Source organism: Alligator sinensis, unplaced genomic scaffold (genome assembly GCF_000455745.1).
Source record: "Alligator sinensis unplaced genomic scaffold, ASM45574v1 scaffold773_1, whole genome shotgun sequence".
NCBI lineage: Eukaryota > Metazoa > Chordata > Crocodylia > Alligatoridae > Alligator > Alligator sinensis.
The window spans coordinates 554,945-574,974 of NW_005842403.1; the positions used below are offsets into that span (position 1 = coordinate 554,945).

The following is a 20,030-nucleotide window of genomic DNA, read 5'->3' on the forward strand; positions in this document are numbered from 1 at the left end:
TCCTGCTGCTCCCTGCACCATCAGCACATCGGATTAAATGGCATGGGACATCGGGGCCTCCTCAGGCTGCCTGCCTGCCTGCCTGTGATTGGTATGGCTGTGCCTGCTACAGCTGTGAACAGCTGGCACAGCCCAGAGCACTGGCTCTATGTGCTCAGTGACACTCAGAGCCCAGCGGGGGCTAGAACAGGAGTGGGTGATTATTTGGGCTGGAGAGCCACTTAACGAGTTTCGTTGAGTTGTTGACAGCTGCACATACAATCATGCATGTGTGTATGGGCGCGTGCGCGCGCGCACACACACACACACACACACACACGTGTGCTCCCCACAGCTGGGGCCAGTGCCAGAGCAGCAGTGGGAGCAGAACCATAAGACTGCCCAGTGCTGTAGCATGCCTCTGCAAGCCCAGAGCCAGCGCCTGCCAACACCACCCGCAGCTGCGGAGCAGGGGATGGAGCATGGCCATAGGCCTCCACATGTCCCACCCCACCATCAGGGCTCCTGGTGCATGCATGCACCCCGCCACTCACCCACCCACTGAACCCCACAGCTCCCAGGAACCCTGATGGCAGGATGGAACAGGACAGTGTGGTGGCCCACAGACAGACTCCAGCCTCCACCTGCTGGGCACTGCACAATGGCTGGAGCTGGAGCTGCCAGGGCCTGAGCGCAGCTCACCCAGGGCCTGCCACACAATGCCAGGTGGGCAGGCGGGGCTGCTTCTACCCAGCATCCCCCAGCACTCCTGGGAGATGGAGTTCAGCCCCACAGGCTCTGGACAGACTGGATTCCATCTCCCAGGCCACCACACAGTGTTGGGCAGCCAAGCCAGTGTGGTTGCTTCTGCCAAGCATCCCCCATGGTACCAGCGGAGGATGCCTGTGCCACCCACCATCAGAGGCTGTGTGTAAAGCAAGGGCCACCCCAGGGTTGTCAAGGCAGCTGCACAGCCGCAGAGGTGGATCAGGTTCTGTAGCCAAGCATGAGGGGCTGGAATTACAGTCACAACTGCTTTCAAAATAGAAAGGAAACAGCAGGATCCTTCTCCCTCCCCCAACACCATTCAGCCCACAGAGACAGACATGGACCCTTCCTCAGCTGGTATGAAAGAGGGACAAAGAGGAACAGCCAGGGAAGTGAGAGTGACACATCACACCACGACAGCTGTCCTTCAAGATCTCTACATCCACGAGGAGCTCCAGGAGGACTTGGCAGAGGAGTTGTAATGGCGTGAGGCCTAGGCTGGGGTAACATGAAAGAGCTGCCAGAGTGAGGTGGGCCTGAATGGGGTGCGGCAAAGGAAAGGAAGATGCCCACTTCCAAAGAGGCAGGAAGAGGGGGCTGCAGGCTTTCTAGCAGCTTGACATGGCATGACTCCTTGAGCGGTCTGACTTGGCTGACCCCTTCTAATGGAATGACTCAGTATGACCACCTGTGTGACCTGACATAGCATGTCTCTACTACCTGCCTAATTTAGTGTGACTTAACTCAGCATGAGCATGTACGTGGCCCAACCTGGCATGACCTCCTGGGTGCTCTAACTCAGCATGTCAGACCAACTGGGATGTCTCAGCATGACCCCCCCTTGTGGTGTGACAAAATAATCACACGTGTGGCCTGACTGGGCATAACCCCCCCATTAGTATGACTCAGCATGACCCCCACTAATGGCATGACACAGAATGATCATATGTGTGACCTGACTTGTCATGGCCCACTTGGTGGTTTCACTTGCCATGACCTTCCAGGTGCCCTGACACAGCATAACCTTCCAGGGGTGTGGCTTGACATGAGCCCACTAGTTCACTGACATGGCATGAGCTGCTGAGTGACTAACTTAGCACGAGCTCCCTAGTTCTCCCATTTCACGTGACCTCCTGGGTGGCCCCACTTGGCATGACCTACCTAGTAGCGTGACTTAGCAGAACTGCACAGGTATCCTACCTCAGCAGGACCTCTCCAGGGGGCAACTCTACATGACCTCCCCCAATATGATCCGACTTGGCATAAACTCCCAGGTGGTGTAACTCTACAATATGAACCCCCTAGTTTTGTGATTCTGCATGACACCCTGATGACACCTTGACTCAGCATAAACCCCCTAGGGGCCTGACTTGGCAGGACCCCCTTATAGCGAGATTTGGCATGACCTCCTGGGTGGCCCAGTTTGGAACAAGGCCCATAATGACCTATCTTGGAATGAGCTCCTGGGTGTCAGGGGTATGACCCAGACATGGGGGGTCAGGGTTCAGAAGCAGAGGGTCAACCATGCCAGAAGCTGAAGCCAAGGATCACGATGCAGGTGTCAGTCTGAGTTCAAGGTGTCATACCAGGGGTTCAGGCCAGGCCAGAAGTCAGGAGCCAAAGGGTTCAAAACACACCATAAGGGGAGTAGGAACAAGGTATAGGGGTCAAAGGCTAGACTGGAGCAAGACAGGAAAATGAGGTAGGAGGGAGATAGAAGCAAGGCAAAAGAGTCCCAAATACCAGGACAACAAACACTGTTGCTAGGACAAGGCCCCAGGGCAAGTGGGAGAGTTTTTTAGCCCTCCCATCAGGGGGCTATGGCTTCAATAGCTTTTCTTGGGTCACATGGTTATCCATTAGGAACCTCATGGGAGGGCCCAGGCTGGGCTTGGTACAGCACCCAGCCAGCTGCTTGGTGGTGCTGCAGCCCAGGCCTTTGTCCATGAGCCTAGAAGACCTGGATTGGAGTCCTACAGGTCCTAACACTGCCCCCTTTTTCATGGCAACCCCTGGGCACGTTAGTGTCTGGTTTGTCTGGATGAGCATGGTGGGAGGACTGTGTTTTATCTGGTATATGGACATTTTATGCAGGTTCTCTTCTGCGCTACATCTTTCCCAGGCTGAAGTAGAGAAGTCTACTTCTTGACTTTTTGGAATCTAAGATTTCACATACAAGATACTTCTCATGTATTTGTATGGGGGTGGAGGTGGATGGCGACATTCTGGGAAGGGATCTTCTACATAAGGTTTTAACAGAAATACATGAAACACTGGGAGAGCAAGTTCAAATGCTATGGGGCTAATTTGGCATGTTATGGTGTAAGGTCCAGGATGTTGGTGGTCCAGCTTCTGTTCAGGGTGGTCAGTGTGTCAGTTCCTTGTTAATGGCCAGGCCTTTTGACCTACTACAACTGGGGGAATCTTCCTGGTATTGCCTATTTACCTGTTTTATGTAGCTGTCTTAGGTCAGCCATAATTTGGTGAATAGTCTTTACCAGCTCTGATACAGAGGAAATTGGCAAGGGAGTGGTGGGGATTCCAGGATAGACCTGGATAGGTCTGACAGACCCAGAGTCATACATTCTTATTATAGTAATTTGTTGGGGTCTGCTGTGCAGTCCAGAGGTTCTCTTCAGTGAATGCCCCACTGGGTCCAGCTATTCTTATAGACTGAGGCTGTATTGGCTGACATTTTGAGACCTCATGCCCTGTTCCTGCTAGATCTTATGAAGAAGATCCAATATACCTTAGGGCTGCTTCCTATATAAAAGTTCAAAAGGAGAGAACCCTGTGGAGGATTGGAGAATCTCCCAGAGAGCAAATAGCAAGTACAACAGGAGTACATCCCATTTCCAGGGTTCTCTTGCCACAAACTTTCTCAACATCCCCTTAAACATCTGGTTAAATCCCTCTACCAGACCATCCGTGTAGGGGTGGCAGATGGAAGTTCTGACCAGGTAGAGATTTAACAGGGCTCATATATTTTCCAACAGCCTTGATATAAAGACCATACTCTGGTCTGTTAGTATTTTCCCAGGAGATCCATCAACGAGAATATTTTTACCAATTCTATAACCACTGTATAGATCAAGGCATTACAGATCACTGCTGCCTCTATGTACCAGATAGTACAGCTCATAAGCATAAAGATAAAACAACACCCAATTGTGCTCAGTTCCAAAGACCTGACTATATCTACCTTGACTCATTCAAAGTGGGTACTCAACAAAGGCAGAGGTGAGTAGTGCCAGATGTCTTGGGTGTGGAGCCACCCGTGTCACTTGGGGCACAACATGCAGTCGTCTTTAATGTCCTGGTAAAACCTAGGCCAAAGGAATCAGGCAAGTACCCATTCCTGTATTTTCTTGACCCCACCAGATGGCTCACTCAAATTATGTCATGGGCCAATTTCAAAACCTGTTTGCAGTATCAATAACTGGTATTTCCAGGCTCCAATTGTCCTGTCCTGAGAGACCTTCATCCAGACATCTCTGTAACAGGGTGTATGGCTCATGGGCTCATGCCCAGCTGCAGGGGATTAGGAAGTGATAGCCTGCCTGCCTAGGAGTCCTGGGCCAGCTGACAGGGATGAATGGCTGGCCCCAGGGGAAGTTAAAAGCTCCCAGGGAGCGTAGCTAGGAGAGAGAGAGAGAGGAGGCTGGTATGCTGAGGGGGAAAGCACCGAGCCTGGGTGGCTTTTCTCTCTCTAGGTCTTAGAAAAGACCTGAGGTTTTACTTTGTTTGTTATTTGTATATTTATGTAAGTTATTGCTTCCTTTATTTGTCTTGGGGGACAAACTTTTTGCATGTAAAAATAAATAGACTGGAAAATGGGACCTAAGTGTTGTCTACCCTTTATGAGGAAGTTGTCTCCTGGGTCAGGCTAATAGAAGGACACCCTGCTACAATCCCCTCGTAGTTCAAAGTGGTGTAAGAGTTCTTGACTCCGGGTCTATCAGCCTGGGGATCAGGTCCTGTTGTTGCTCCCCTTATTGTAGAGCAGATTGCTTGATAAGTGGCAGAGCCCTTATGTGACAAATTAAAGAAGTAAATTGTGAAGTCTGGCAGAGAGACAGCAGGAGTCCCAGGCTTATCACAACTCTGCCCACAGGGCTCCCAGATCAACCAGGTAAGCAGCAATACTGGAAAACAGCTGCATTGGCACATGACTCTGCAGAGGGAGCCACAGACACCCTGGCTACATTGGCAATGGACACCTTGAAGCAAATAATTTAATTAAACCTTCCAATTGGGACTTCTTCAATCCTATGGCCTACTTCCAGGCCCTGTCCAGCCTTGATGAGAGTCAGCAGGCCAGATCTGCCTGTGCTGACCTCATTGACTTTTAGACCCACTGCCCAGAACTATCTCTTGAGGGAGGCAGCACCTACCTGACACTTACAGCTCCCACTGTGGAGGAGGCAGGTGTTCCCAATAGTACCCACCACTCCTCTGCCCCTGCTGTCCAGGGCAGCCACACCACTGGGGGAATGAGCTGGCCAGTGTCTTCAAGAGGAATTTGTCTGAGAAACACTTGGCAATAGGGCACCACACTGAAATCTGAATGGAAAGGGTTTGGGGCTTCCAGGAGTTGACCTGGGCCAAGACAGGGTTGTTACAGCCTGACTCCAGATAAGACTCTTTCCTGCAGTGTGCATCCATCAGGAGTTGGAAATGCTTCCTCAGGTAGAGACCAACGCGGAGGGCAGCCAGGCAGCACTGGGGAAGCATGGAATTGGGACCAGGGCTGTGATGTGCCAAGCAGGATGGGGTCTGGAGCCAGGCCTATATTGGACAGATTGGGTCCTGGCCAGTGTTGTGCTGGACAGGGGAGGGCCTGCTTCCCTGGCTCTTCAGGATTCTGGGCTGCCAGTGCAACAAGCAATGAGACTGAGTTGGGTAATGGAGGCTGTGAACCCTTCCAACTCCATCCTAGAGGCCTGTTTGAATGGCAGCAATTACAAGGTCCCCTCCAGCCACTGAGAGACAAATGTGCCCACTTCATGTAGCCCTCCCCACCCCAGGCTCCACAGATCAGAAGGGGGGACACATGTATGTTGTACTACATTGCACCACATGCAGCGGATTACAGTGGCATTTCAGTCAGAGCATGCTTTCTTATGATGCAATTTATAAGTAGTTTCTCCAGTGTGTAAAGGGGCACCACTGTCATCCCTGCCACTCATACCCAGTTGTCTCTTACAAAAGTGGATTTATTGGTTGATATGTTAAGAAAGCCTCCTTAGAAACAGCTCCTCCTTAGACTTTAAGCCCTTCACAATCTGTCAGTTATGATGCAGCAAAATATTCAAAACCAGGCAAACCCTGACTAACTGAGATGGTAGAAACAACTACAAATGGCAACTCATCACATGGGGTAGTACAAGGACCAGCAAGGCTCTGTTCTTCTGCCAAAGCAATTAAGTAGTTTTACCAGTGATCTGGAAAGAAACATAAAGCTGTCTCTGACAGAATTTGAAAAAGACATAGGTGGAGTGGTGTAAAAGGAGAAGTTTCTATAGAGCAGTCTGGATCGCAGTCTGGTAAACTGGACTCTGTTGAACAGCTTGTGTTTTCATAAAGCCAAATGCAAGGTAATGAATCTAAGAACATGTTGCAACTTGGAGGGAGGGAGCCCTACAAAGGACTCAGAGTTCTCAGTGTGTAACCAAAGGAACAGGGGCTTCCAGTTGCTCCAATGGGCAATTATGCTCAGAGTCAAAAACATGCTCCTTCTGGTCTGAATTTGTCCAATTTACAAGCTGAATCTGTTTCTCTAAGAGAGGGTTTAGGGGTCACCTCACTGCAGTCTTTGAATAGGAAGAAGTATCCAAGTGGTCAACATTTCCTCAGGTTCGGAGATAAAGGCAGAACTAAACACACTCGGAACCATGTATCTCAGGGTACGATGAGTTCTCCGTCAACTGAAGTAATGAAATCAAGACTGCAGAACTTAGATCCAGCTTTTTCTTAGATGAGGCTAGATTTAGGTATCCCCATGTATAAAAAACAGTTACTTTAACTTGAGAAACCAATTTGATTTGTCTGAGTTTAGACAATCAGGATCCCTAAGCACTTAATGGGGAGACGTGCTGCTAAAGAACAATCTGGTTTGACCACGAGTCCTGACATCAGGGACCAGAACCTAAGATTCCCCGCACAAGGTGAATGCCATAACCACCACGCTACAGACAAATTGCTTACTCTCCTTCTGGCTCCATGACTTTGGCATCGTTGCCACACTGTGGCCTGATGTTGGTGGGGCAGGGGCAGGGTTTGGAGAGTACTGTTGTATTCTCCCCAAGAACAATAGGGAACTGGATGACTTGGCACACTGGTGTGGGTAAGAAAGATGCCTTACTGGCCAGCACAGACTATTTTGGGAGTAAAGTAAAACTATAAATCAGTTACCAACAGCTGATTCAATAACAAAAAGTTCAACCTTGGATGCTGATAAACACACTCAAATATCTCACAAGTCTTTCTTATTGTATCACTTGGTAGTTAGGCACTCATGGAAGTGGCAGATGTGTGTTTACATCCCCTGAAGGAAGAGTAGTAGTAGTCTAGCCATGGAGTAACCAGATCAGACTGGGCCCTGGGCATCTTGTGAAAATCATGCTCAAGTTCAACCCAGTGTGATGGGCTGAGACAGGAGTCTCTCAGTGAAGCTGTGCAGGGCCAGAATAGCTCATCGTAGCTGCCTGTTGGCCTTGAGGGGAGAATCCATGTCACTCATTTGTCAGTGGCTTGTGTTACCCAGTGACATGGTCAACACCTGGGAGGCAGGAGCACTGGGACAAGCTACCTGTGTTCTCTTCTACCCATCGCTGGACTACAGCAGTGGCCCCTGCTTGTTACCACTGAAGCACTAGGGTGGGGCAGGATGGATGGACCTGTTTTCTCACTGGGACAAGGCCTCAGTGTCTGTCTTCCCATATGCTCTGTGAGACTTCCCCTGCCACTGGCTCCCACTACCTCCAGTGGCCCGATCTGTTCAGTTACTGCTTTCATGGCTTACACAGAAAATAAGGGAGTTGTGTCAATGAGTAAAAGTTCTAGCTCATGCCTGCCTGTCTTCAGGAACTGGGGCATTCTCCAGGAGATGAGTGAGCTCAAGGGGTGTTATGTGCAATAAAGATAACATGGGCAGCTGTAGCAATGCAGCTCCCTCTCTACTGGGTGCCAGGAACTAAGAGGGAGATAAGCCCTAAGTGTACACTGCACTTTCCCTATAAAGGCAGGGAGCCCTAGCTCTGCTTTCAGATGCTGGAAGTGGAGGCTCAGGGCACTAACACAGCTGGTCAGCAGCAACCTCTGTGATGGGTGAGTATTACTTGGATTTTGTCCAGCATTTTGTTCCGCTTCAGTGTTTCAGGCTGGGATCTGGTGGGGATGGCCAGAGCTTGCATGCTCTAGGGATGCTAGGGAGGTACAGGCAGAGGCACTGAGCCCCTAGGCTGTGGAAGAAAGCTGCTGGCCCTGCAGCCCTGGGTAGTACACAAGGGGAGGAGAGCCCTGGTGCATCATCTGCTTTGAAACAAAGTCTGAGTCTCTGGGATGAAGGTAGGCACCTGCTGCTTAGCCTTTGGCACAGAGCAATCATCCCAGCACATGCAGGCACTTTCAAAGCAAGGTTGGCCAGTGAGGTGGTCTTCCTGTGCCCATCTTGGCAAAGCGCACAGTTTTAGGAGTATGGTTTCAGTGTCCAGTAGTGGTTCCTCTGACATCTGCAACTCTGCTGACCTCCAGCAGAATCCTCCCTCCCCTCTGCAGAAAGGAGGATGTGGCAAGGCCCCTTGCACTGCACTTTTGTATTTGCTGTCATCCAGTAAGCACTATGGCCTTCCTTGTGCTCTATGCCACTGTCGCAGGGCACTAGGGGGCCCTACTCCTTTACAGAGCTGAAACTGCTAGGGGAAGAGCCCTAGCAGTGAGTTAGAAGCCCCAGCTGCTGGTTAGGAGGGCAGCCAGAAGGAGCTAGTGGCCCATACCAGCTGATCAGAAAGGGGAGGGCCTGGGTCCTATATAAACCCCAAGGCTGAGGCCAGGAATCCAGTTCCCTGCCAGCAGCTAAGGGGGAAGGAGCTCTCCCAGAGTGAGCAAAGAGGAGAAGCCTGACTGCAGCAGCAGCAGCAGCTTCTGATACCGTCGAGGGACGGAGCATTCCCAGGTAGGGTTTGAATGATGTTATAGCCAGGCGGCTTGAATTTATATTACAGCCCAGGGGCTTGTGTTTTGTTTGCTGTTCTATAAGACCGGTGGTTCGGGTGAGGCTGTTAGGGGAAGGAGGAGGCCTCATAGGGGGCCCACAGCAGCACGGGGACCCCAGCGCCAGAGAGGGCGCAGCACTTCAGGTGCACAGAATGGAGGCGCGGAGTGAGACAGTGTTGCAGAGAGCCTAGGGAGGACAAGGGGGCCAAATTGCAACAAGGCCCAGACCAAACAACACTAGTACCATCTGTGCGGCTTGGGATGGCTGGAGCCACGCATAGCCCATAAGGCTAGGGTGCCCCGAAACACATGTTGTGACATCTATTTTGGAGCAGAACCCACCAGAAACCCACGAGGTCCACAGAATCAATTAAGACCGTGTCCAAGAGGACTTAAAGGCAGCCTCTCAATCAATCATACCATCAAAGGTGTGGCGGGCAAGAATAGAGGGTGCCCATTGGGCCAACTTAGCATGGTAAGGAGGCTTTGGGGAGATCACGGCTATCCTGCAGGACCCTGTCCCATGACAGCCACATCTAGTAGTACTGGTGTTTCATAACTAAGCCAGACTCTCGCCTTTTCCCTCTCCTGCTTATCATCTCTGCATCCAAAGTAGTTCAGAAGAGAAGGGCACCAGTAGGCTCCCTGCTTTACACATGGGAAACCAAGGTACAGAGCAGTGACATGGCTTCCCCCTGCTTACACTACAGGTCATGGGTAGAACTTGGGTATCCAGGGCCCTTCCCCCTGGATCTTGCTGCCTCCCAGCCCTGAAACTGAGCATGTTGCTCCTCCCTGGCAGGCAGGGTCTGAAGGGAGCTTGTTCTACGGTGTTGAGTCCATGTTGTGATTTACAAATGCCACGTTCCATCCCCAGCCCACATGGGTCTCCTATACCACCCCCCCCCCTTACCTACCAGAACTCTCCTAGATCCCAATACAGCACCCCAAAGACTGACCCCCCCACACCATCACACTTCCACCCCACACCCACATACTCCCAACACAAGCTTCCCGTGACCACATTTACACAGCCCCCCTTCCCTCCCCGGACAAAAATACATGCACGTCTCACATTGGCAAACACCCCACACATCGCATATGCTATCCCCTCCTCCCATACCCACTACCACCTTTTCACTCCCCCCACATCTACCAGTCCCCCATACAAAGACCACACACATACCCCACAGTACCACCCCCTGCCATTATACCAAAAGAATGAAACACCCTAAAAACCGCAACAGTAAAGAAGACAAAGAGATTCCTGGGTATCCCATGAGGGAAGGTTTGGAGTAGAGTATAAATAAACAGGAGCCAGACCAAAATCTGGTGTCTTTAGGGATGAGGGTTTCTCTGGGGCCTGGAGACTTCTGGTTCTTGCCTCTCCAGTTGTGTGAAGGTAAGGGGCTGAAGGAGCAAGGGTCCCACTGCAAACACTGACTCCAGTAAGAGACTCCTGTTCCTAAGGCAGGCAGGGCTCAGTGCCAGCAGCTGCAGATGGTGACACTGCCCCAGCCTAGGGAGCAGTTTGGGTGCATGACAGGAAGGTGGGTTTCTTCCAGACCTCTGCCAGGGGAAGAAGCTCAGAGATGGCTTCAAATGCGCCCATGACCAGCACACACTCACTGTGCAGAGTCCTTTTGAGAAACTGCATGGGAGTGAGACCTTGTGACAGCCTGGCCCCTGCTGTGGGTGCTGAGGCCTCCTCAATTCATGCTTCAGAGAAACATTTTCAGAAGCACCTGAGTCATGTCAATGCCCAAATCCCACTTGACTCCAAAGGGGAGATAGAGGCCCAAGTAACTTTTTTTAGGCTCTATTGCCAAGGCTGCCTGTAACTAGTAAGATGCTTGGGGTTGCCGTGACACCTCCTAGTGGTTTTTTTTTAAGCCTGCCTGGCTCTTGCCTCCACCTTTCAGGGTCCCGCCCTGGTTCCTCATCTGCCACATCTTATTGTAAAAATTCATGAAGGGAGGCTGCCCTCAGAGGCTGGCGTACCTAAAGTGCTCTCCCTTGCTCTTTCTCTTCTAGTTCCTTATGTCCTACAGACCTTAGGGACTAAGTCTGTGGCCTCCTTCCACCCCTACAGCCATATCCATGCCTTGCAGACGTTATTCTGTACACCATTCTGCCCCTTTTAGAGGTCTCAGCCCTCTTGGCTTTAGCCTCCCTTTCCTCTGGCTGCAGACCTCCAGCCCTAGCACACTGATATACTCTTGGTCTCAGTCCTGTCAGTTCTGTGTCTCTGGGCCCTGGGCCCCTGTGCCTCTTGCTCAGGCCAGTCCTTAGTCCCTTGGGTGCTTGACTCCAGGATGGGCTGCCCTCACCATCTTTGCCTTCACCCTCTTCTCCTTTACCCTGGGCTGGGCTGTTTGCTTCTCCAGCCCTTAGCCCTAACCAGGCTAAGCTGCCTAATGCTAGTGCCCTACCAGGCACCCCCCCTGTGGCCTCCTGACTGCCCCTGATAGCCACCCTGGTCCACTGGTTTCAAACTTAAATCCCAGCACAAAATATGAGCCACTGTTCCCCCAGTACAAGACCTACCCAGCTCTGGATTATTGCCTGATTTAGGGCAACAGCTCCCCTTAGTTCCCTCTGGGTATCTCCGGGGAACAGCTCAGGTGCCTGCTAGTCCATAGGCTGCAGACATCTCCCTTGGGTGCTCCTCTCTCTCTAGCATGTATGGCTCAGGCCCCAGGTTTATATGCCTGGAAGCCATACCACCTTTCCAGCACCTCAGCTCCACACAGCTGTTTCCCTATTAAGTAAGGGCCAGCCTGCCCTCCTGCATCTGTGGCCCTGGTACAGCTGGCTGAGCCTGCTTAAAGAGGCAGGAGCCTCTTGGCTCCCTGCCACAGTTCCCTCTCCTCCCTTTCCCTTACACCCAGGTAACAGTGTCCAGGTCCCCCGTTACCCTGCTGTGTTTCAGGTTGCTGTTCCTCTGCAGGGTTCCAGTCCAGATCATCGCTTGTGCTTCTCTCTATGTTGTCAGTGACAATGCTTCTTCCCATAATTCCTGCCCATGACATTATGAACGAGGCTGACAGGAGCATCCATCACAAGAGGGTGAGTACAGGCCCAAATGGAGAGCTTTCCTCACCTTCCATATTGGAGGTATGAGGATCAGAAGCCTGTGTCTGTTTTTTCTCTCCATATTACACCTTCTCACTGGTGTAACTCACTGACTAGACCGGGTTCCCTGCCTCCTGAGTCAGTAATGCCCACTTACCCATTAAGTGCAGCTCCCAGCCACACTGGCTTCCAGCACTTGCTCCAAGTGAAGCCAAGCCCTTGTATCTGTTAGCTGTGCTAGAGTCACGTTTCATGGCATATAGGGCCTCAGGAATAAAGCCCAAGAGTGGGAGCAGTTTGGGCTGATTGGCTGGTTGTGTTAGACAGTACAACCTTGTCTTCTTGTGCCTATTTCCATGGAAAATGCATCCCCTGGCACTTTGCTGGAGGGGTCTGTGCCATCTCTGTCCTGCCTGCTGGCAAGACAGGCGCTGGCAACTTTTACAAGCTGTGGGCTGGAATAACCCTCCAGTCCAGTGCAGGCCAGGGGGCTTCCATAATGCATCAGCAGCTGCGGGGTTTGCCTGCACCTGCACCACAGTCAGATAGCTGGGAGCTGTGCCGGTGCCACCACTGTTTCTCCTTGTCCCTTGTTCCCCAGCTGAAGTGCAGGCACAGCTTCCAGCAGGTGGGGAACTGAGCCAGGGCTAGGAAACTGGAAGCTGTATCTGCACTGCTGCCACTTCCTATTCTCTTTCACTTACTTAAACCCCCTTCTGGAGTTCCTCACTGGTCCCACACTCTCAGCCCCTCACTAGACTCTGGACCCCTACCTGGGTCCCTAGGAACCTCCTCCTCCCCTTAGTTCCTCCCCAAATCTCCAGACAGCTTTCAGTGTTAGCTCCTAGCTGGCCTCCTGGAGCTGCAGCCATCCTGCTGAGGCGGTGTTCTCTCAGCAGGCTTCCAGATGTTACTGCCAGCTTCTTTCAGGGCCTGGATTTGCAGCTCCCTGGGTCAGCTGACCCCTCATTTAGCTCTGGCCCACACCTGCCAGCAGCCTGGCAGGTACCCCAAGTCCCCTACCATGGTGGACACAGGCAAAGGCCTCCAGCTCCACTGGTCAGATTCAGCCCATGGCCATATGTTGCTGACCCCTGCCAGGCTGTGCACTGAGATCATGGTCCAGTCAGGGTGACAGCAGAATAAATGCATTCCTATGAGGCCCAGCACTTGGACACTGGTAGCTATGATCTGCTCTGCTTCAGGCACCATTAAACAGGTGGTATCACACACTAAGCAACTCCTCCCCCACATGGCCTTTTAGCACAAGCTGCCTATGGGTAGTCTGGGGGGATATCTTTCCCCATCCTTTATCCCCTCTTGTGGGGTGAGGGTAGGGTTGGGACAGCTGAGGATAGAGAAAGAGGTCACAGCCTGAGGGTGCAGTTCACAGCAGGCTGAGCAGACAGGAGGCAGATGCAGCTGCAGTCACCTACCACTAATGGCTGCTCTGTCAGCACCCTCCCTGCCCCTGGCCCTGTAAGCTCTGCTGATGAGAGGTGCTGGGGACCATGGCTCCCTGTGCAGCAGTTCCTCCTTCTCCCTGCCCATGAAGCAGGCTTATCTATGGGGGAAGGGGCCAAGCTGTTGAAGGATGCAGGCAGGAGATCTTGAGGTGTTGGAGAGAAGAGGGGAATCAGGCTCAAGGGGACCCTATGACATCAGCTGGGGGATGCAGGAGCAGTGTTTCATGGTTTCCCTGAGACTGCAGCCATATTCATAAGGGAAGCCCCAGCGGGATCTATGTCATCCAGCCTGCAGACTGCCCTCCTCTGGTGGTTTGGTGTGACATGGACACTGAAGGCAAGGGCTGGATCATCATCCAGAGAAATTCTCACAACTCTTGAGATCTCTTGGAAAGAGTCCTAGACCACCTACAAGTATGACTTTGGGAACGTGGAGAAGGATTACTGGATGGGCACCAAATACTTGCACTTGCTGACAAGGCAGCGCACCTACAAGGTCTGTTTCGTTGTAGAGAATAAAGCCAACAAAACCCACTATGCAGAGTTTGACATCTTCAGCATGGAAGACAAACCCAGTGGATATCCACTGCAGCTGGGCAGGTTCACTGGAGAGGGCGAGGACTATCTCACTAACTACCACTCTGGCTATGGGGGCATGCACAACAACACAAAGTTTAGCACAACAGACAAGGATCAGGACCAGGCTAGTGGGAATAGTGCAAGTAGCTATGGAGGTTGGTGGTACAAGTGTCAAAATATCCTATATCTATTGGGTAGGCTTCTGTGACAGCGGGGAGTCATATCTTCCCTTATTCTGATCAAGCCCATGGATGTGTGCTGACCTTGCTGAAGCAGCCCAGCTTCCCCAAGAGCCTGCACTTTCAAGCTAGGGAGAAGATATTAGATATGGAGCTTGGCCCCCCAGAGAGTTAACAACACTGTTGTGTCTGCTTTGATCACTCCATTCATAGCCTATCTTGGTTTCCACAAGGTACGAATGCTCGTCATACCTATGTGCTCTCATAGCATTGTCAATGTGACTGGTATGTGCCTTCAAACCATCCTTCAAGTGCCCCACATCAGCAATGATACCCCTCATTAAACCTGACAACCAAATTAATTTTGCTCTTCGCAACCCCGCTGCTTTCCTTCTGCTGTATAGAAAATGCTGTTCAGCATTCAAACGGGCAATGGTTAAAAAATTGGGACTTCATAGTTCAGTCCCTATGGATATTAAGGGGTGGTTGAGTTAGAATTTAGAATATTTTTTAAACATCTCATGTATGTATTGCAAAACATTACATTGATAGCTAATTGTTGATACAAGCTTGTCATTAAATCCCAAAGGTGCAAAATTACTGCAGTCTAATCACCAGAGCCATTGACTCTGGCACCAAGCACACATCTTTGAATGCTTATTTATTAAAGTCACAGTTCTGGAGAGTTTCTATGCATGTGTGTGTCAGTGGGGAAGCGTGGGGCAGGGGAGGGAGAGAAGGGAACAGGGCAGGGATTGGTCTTCTACAATAACTCAGCCTCTGGCCAGAGAAAGAACAGAACATTTGAGTTGGTTAGAGGCTGAATGCTAAGGCTGCAGGCCACCATTACCCTGTCGAGGATTTGCGTGTTGGGAGGGAAGAGAGGCCTCAGCGGCAGGTCATGCTCCAGAGTAATGCTGGCAACTGATTCTTCTTGGAGCCCAAACCTGGAGCTCACAGAATCAGGTGAGCAGGATCTCTTGGCACTGCAGGGCTGCTGGTTCCCTGGCTGTAGCCCTAAGCTGATGCAAGGTGACAGAGCACGGGTTGTATGTGCTGTGCCCTCCCCAGCTGAGAGGACAAGAAAGGTGCCAAGGGGTGAAGAGTTGAACTCCAAGGAAAGAAAGGTGGCCCCTTTGCTGCTGCTTTGCTCATTGAGGGGTCCAGAGAGGGTGAAGGAAAAGGACCTGGGGGGCTGAGGTGTCAACCCTAACCCTAAAGGGAGTTGCTGGTAGAGCTGGAGGTTGAATCATTCCAGCCTGAGAGTTGTCTTCATTATCTGAAACTGGAAATCATCCCCAGGCCCTCAGGGACAGCAACAGAAATGCTGTTTTTGAGTTTCTCAGGGGCTGAGGTAGGAGAGTTTGGCTCCCTGAACCCCACCAAAGCCTAGTGTCAATGCTTTGGGATTTTTTGCACACTTAACCTACATCCCAACTGTCCAGGTTCTAATATCAGTGTGTTCATTTGAACTCTTGCATTCCTGAAAGGTGACCAACACCCAACACACTCCCCAGTGCCCAGCCGCCTCCTTTCCCTTTGCCCAGTGTTCTCGGAGCGGCCTGCTTCTTATGTGTAAATGGCCCAAAGTCCCATGGGCAAAACCCGCTGGGACACGTCAGGACAGAGCCCATGCAGGCACACCTGGAGAACCACACAGAAGGGAAAGGCTTTTGCCACTGATTCACTGCTTTATGTGTGAGCATCCTACAGTCACACAATGTCCTGTGTGCAACTTCCCAGTGCCACTGGGGCCTACTAGTGACATTTCTTTAGGAAAGAGCCTCTGACCTTTATAACAGGACACAAACCAGCTCCTCTCTGGTACTTGGCAAGAAGCCTCAGTTGGGGGAGGGATGGAGAAGCTGAGTTGTGTGGATTTTCCCTCAACTCTCTGCTTAATATGAGAACATTTGAATTCTGATGACCTGCTTTATCTCTAGGGCCTGTAATTCAGGGTCTTCTTGCCCAGTTCCCTTCAGGTTTTGTGGAAACTGGCTCATCCCATGTAGCTGTGTTGGAAACTGGATCAAGAAAGACATCCTGTTCATATCTCATTTTGTGAGTTCATTGATTGTAGTGCTGGACCCAGATGCTGTTGCTATGTACTGAGTGCAAACCCTGTGCGAGACCAAAAATGATCATCGGGGGTCACCCTTGTAGGCAAGATCACACAGCAGCGTGACAGCTTCTGAGGGTGCTAGACCCAGCCCTGTGTGAGAGACAGCAGCACTAGAAAGAGACCCTGCTGGAGCCACTCAGGTGCATTTCAGGATCAACCTGGTGGTCAGTTTTGCATTATTTGAGACATTATGCAGTGATTGTCTACAGTGCTAGTTTGTTTTTACCTATACATCATGCAGTGGTAACTAAAACATATATTCCACAAGTCTGTGTGTTGCATTATACACCAGATTCCTCATCTCATCAAAGTGCGAGCAAGTTTATTTGACAATACCTATTCTCCTTACTGCCCTGATGATGGGCACTAGTTATACTATGGCCCTTTGGTTCTTTACTGGTTAATCTCATATCAGATACACTCTTACATCTTACTAGTTGCCAATCCATACCAGCCCATCTGTCTGGCAGGGGTGGGACTGGAGGCAGGGCAGCCTGACTGAGGCACCATGGATTTCTTTGCACATATCCTGGGTAGTTAAAGCTGTAAGCCTTGTTCCCTGGCACACCAAGCCAGCAGTGCCATGATGAGCCCTGCAAGGCCTGATGGCCAGTTGCTAAGATGCCAAGCTGCTCTCCAGCCCAGACCATTGCACAGTCACTAGCACCTCAACTCAGCATCCCTGTCTAGCCCCTTGCACAAAAGCATCCTCCACCCAACCCTCTCCACAGTTGCCTTCCTCTGCCTGCTCTGGTCCATGCTTAGGCTTAGGGCTCTCCCAGGGCCCTGCCATGCTCTTGTTGCCCAGATGACCTCCTGGCTCCACAGAGTGCAACATGCCTAAGAAAGGGGATATGTTGATGAAAATCATAGTGGAGAAGCCTGGGGTTTGGCAGAAGTGGGTATAAACTCAAGCAAGCTCTGCACATTGCAGTCTGCCTGCACCAGGAATGTGCAGCAAACACAGAGCAGCTCCTATGCAGAATAAACTATTACAGTTGAACCTTCAGGTTCAAATTCCTGCCCTTTGTTGGTGTGGGGCCAATATGTGAAAGGGCCAATATGTGGGCTCAGCTGTAAGGGCAAAGGGCTCCACCACAGGAACCACAGAAGCAGGATGGAAACCCGGGAGATCTCAAATCAGGAACCTCTCAAATGTTTCCAGTAAATGAATTAACAGTGGTTTCACCTACAAGCCTTGCTGAGAAAGTAGCCAGTCCTGGGAGAGTACATGCTGATCAGGAAGAATAATTTCCCTGACTATATCATGGCATTATGATGCCATAGTGACACACATTAGGGCTGATACCCTGAGTATCATAAAGCATGGGCCCTGCTCACTGCCAACAGGCAGAAAAACATTGTTAAAAAGGGCAGGAGCAGCCCCTGTCCCAGACACACAAGTGCACTGGAGGGGGCAGGGGGCCAGCAACCACTTTCCTCCCTAGTTTTTCTCTCTGTGCAGAAGTAGAGCAGGATTCAGATCTGGGGCTCAAGGGAGAGCTAGAGAAGGAGCCCCATGATGATGCTGGGCCTCCTGGCATCCCTTGTGGCATTGTGACCCATGCAGAGGTTGTAGTGTGATGGAGAGAGAGATGTGTAGCTATAGTATGGATTGTAATGTGGCTCTCCTGCAGGGGCTGTCCAGTCTTTGTTATTGTCTCCCTAGTACAGCCATTGTCCTCTCTGGTGGGCACAGAGGACGAGGAATCTATATCTCCACAGAGTTGCCTTTAGTCTCCTAGCCAACTGCCCTGCACCCTGCCGATTGTAGCACACACCGGATGAGAAAAGGAGCTGCTGCTTTCTGGAGGGGCAGCTGTGTGTGCCTTAGGGGTTTGGTCTGGGCTTCCCTCCCACCCTAGCTGCAGCAGGAGCCTGGAGCAGAATGTGCACAGGGCCTCACTCCGAGGAGCCAATTTTAATATAAACGAAGTGCTGCATAATTTAGGGGCTCTGGCATGGGATTTGGGCCCAGCTTGATGCTCACTGTGAGAGGGCTTCCTGTGGGCTGCCTGGCCCTGGGGTGGAGTGAGCACCGTGTCCTCCAGTTCCTTCAGTCCCAGCCCTCAGACTTCACCCTGCCGCACTCAGCACATGGGCTGGCACAGCTGGCAGACCCTGACTCTCAGGCTGAACAATAGCTCCATCTGCTAGGGTGTGTTCTGGACCCCACATCAGCCCTACCAGTAGGCACTCTTTGGGGCACAGACCTCTCAGACTGAAGGGCCCAAGCCTCAGTCTCCTCACCCCTAATTAGTCCCCTAGTGCCATACTGCCAAAGGGAGTGTGCCACACCCCGTCACTGTAGTCCCAGTTCCGCCCAGGGCCTTGGTGACATGTGGAGGCCATGTTTCCACCCTCCAGCTACACATGTGGTGACACACTGCTGCCTTCTGTCTGTCTCTGCATTCCTTACCCAGTACCGCCTCCCCCACAATGACTCCTTGCTGTTGTGTCAGGAAAGGAGAAGCTCCCCCTCCTGTCTCCAGACCAGCCAGACTTCTAGGACATTCCTGACTCATCTCCTCTCTCACTTAACATTGCTGAGCTATTTCTCTCTCTCAGAATTGCTGGATTATCAGGGCTCAGGTAGACTCTACTCTCCTGCCAAGACCCATCCAGCCCTGGTGGGAGTGAACAGGCCCAAAGTGGAGCCCCCTGCCTTGACCCCACTGGCTCTTGGGGCTGCACTTACCCATCATCTCCCCATGAGTATTCATCCAAGGCTAAACACTGCTGCACTGCAGAGGTGTCTGACTGGAGGCAGCATCCACTTCATATTTATACCAGTATCACTGTGAAAGCAGCATGTATTGCCAATGGTGCCCATCACACCCTTCCCCCTGTTCTCCCAGGAAGGCATACCATCGGGAGGAATGAGCTGGCCAGCTGGAACTTGAGCAGAGAGTGCTTGGGGCTGCCAGGAGCTGGCAAGGCAGGGTTGTTACAGCCTGGCTCCAGATAAGACTCTTCCCTGGAATGACCTCCACCAGGAGCTGGAAAATAAATGCCCCCTCGGGTAGAGACACAAACAAAGAGGGCAGTCAGGGCAGCTCTGGGGCTGGGTGGAAGCAGATCAAGTGCAGGTCTGTGGTGAGCAGGTCAGATTTAGGGCCAAGACAAATCTTGGCTTGTAGGGCAAATCTGAATCAAGGGCAGCTCTCTGCTGCTCAGGGTGGATCTGAGGCCAGGGGACCTCTGGGGAATAGTGGATTTGGGCCCATGGCAGTGCTGTGCTGTTCATTGTGGGCCTGGCTCAGACCCTATGAACCTTTGGTCCCTCTAGGTATGACACAAGCAGTCCAAACGTGACAAGTGACCATAGGACACCCTCTCTTTGTTGCTCACCTTCCTGGAGGCTCTAATGGTGTCTATCAGTCAAACAAACCAGTTTATCAAAAAACAAAATTGGGAAGCAGATCCCTTCACACAGACACTGCAGTGTCCTCCTGGCAGCCCATAACTCTGCTTGAGCCAGTAGCATCAGCACCCACCACAGACCTTTTGGAGTCTAATGCTGTTTCTTCTGGGGACCAGCTGCTAGTGGGTTGACATATGTATTTGCCAGCCCACAGCATGGCATCAGACACCAGAAGTCCTGGCTGTTTCCCTGGCTATGTTGGGAGAGCAGCCCTGGCAGCA

The 20,030-nt window shown here is 51.5% G+C and overlaps 1 pseudogene; it reads left to right on the top strand.

Moving 5' to 3' along the window:
• The first annotated feature begins 11,997 nt into the window (after positions 1 to 11,997).
• Positions 11,998 to 14,346, top strand: LOC102369155 (annotated as a pseudogene).
• The last annotated feature ends 5,684 nt before the right edge of the window (positions 14,347 to 20,030 follow it).